Here is a 1411-nt window from a genome sequence, read left to right on the forward strand (position 1 = left end):
AACATCTCCTAGAGGCTACCAGGTTGCCAAGAAGCCATAGAAAGCTATAACTTTGTAGATCCTAGCAAAGATCTATCATAATTAATTCATTGTTTAAATCACACTTTTACCTTTGAGAATTTTTAATCATTGCTAAAAAAAAATTGAATGAGCTAAAGGGACAAACACAACTCGCTAATATTTCTAAGAGCTATTTAATAATGATTATCATAATATTATTTTGTAACATCCTTAATAAGATCAAATGATCAATTAAACGATTTAAAAGGACAAACACAAACTGTTTAATAATGTACTTAAAAGTAGTTTAAGAATGATTTTAATTTTACAAAATGTTTTTTGGAATTTCTTAAGTGCTAAAAGCATTTAAATGAAGTAAATAGAGCAAGAGTTTTGTATATATATATATATATATATAAAGGGATCATAATCTATTTGTTTGTTACATGTAAACTAGGAGGAAAAAAAATATGGCTAGCATTCTCAACTTTGTTTATTTTATGATTTTCGTTCATTTCCTATTTCTTGTTTTGACCGAAGCTAATAGTAATATCATTTTATCATGCTTTATAAATTTAATTGTTTTACCTTACACACAATTTTTTTATCATCTCAATGACATTATTTTATTATTTGTTTACATCACAGCTACTAATTGCACTTCTATCGCTGATTGTGCAAGTAAGATATGTGCTTTACCTTCAGTTGTATGGTGTTTGTCACATTCAAATACATGTATATGCCTTTAATAGTAAGTTGAAAAGTATTCTATTAATTCTAAATTTATATCTTTTTTTCAAGTCATGTTAAAGATTAATGTTATATTTGATTTATATTTCTTTGACAGGGTCAAGTAAGACAACACAAAATAAATAAAATAATATGATGTCACTCCATTGTACTTTATTTTTTTTTACAATAACTACATTTTTCTTTATAATATATAATAATATATGTATCTATTATGCAATAAGCATAAAATGTAACGTACTTTCATATTATATGAAATAATTAGTCAAAAAGATATTAAATACAGAATAGTGTGATTTCACTACATTGAACCTTCTTTTATTGATTTTTTTTTTTGGACGAGACAATAATGTCACATTCTAATGTAGGAAAGATCTTAGAGTTCAAAAAACAATTACAAAGGAATTTGCATTATATACGTAACATGTAATGTATTTTTATGTTATATTTAATAAATTGTTATATACTATATATTAGTATGTTATATTTAATAAATTGTTATATATTATATATTAGTAACACACATGTGTGTGTACATATACTCTGTAGTGACTCTTGTATTGTTTCTTCTCAAAATATTTTTCTTATTTAAGATAATGTTTCAAGATAACTCTAAAGATAGATAGAAATTAGAAACAAATAGAGAACGTCCTACCCAATT

At 24.2% G+C, this 1411-nt stretch overlaps 1 long non-coding RNA gene across 1 annotated transcript; it reads left to right on the forward strand.

Annotated features, from left to right (window-relative positions):
* The first annotated feature begins 402 nt into the window (after window positions 1-402).
* Window positions 403-1054, forward strand: LOC25499813 (uncharacterized). The gene is made up of 3 exons (XR_003006563.2): window positions 403-546; window positions 649-751; window positions 848-1054. It is a non-coding gene; the product is annotated as an uncharacterized lncRNA (long non-coding RNA).
* Window positions 1055-1411: the final 357 nt, after the last annotated feature.

This window comes from Medicago truncatula, chromosome 7 (genome assembly GCF_003473485.1).
Source record: "Medicago truncatula cultivar Jemalong A17 chromosome 7, MtrunA17r5.0-ANR, whole genome shotgun sequence".
Lineage (NCBI taxonomy): Eukaryota > Viridiplantae > Streptophyta > Magnoliopsida > Fabales > Fabaceae > Medicago > Medicago truncatula.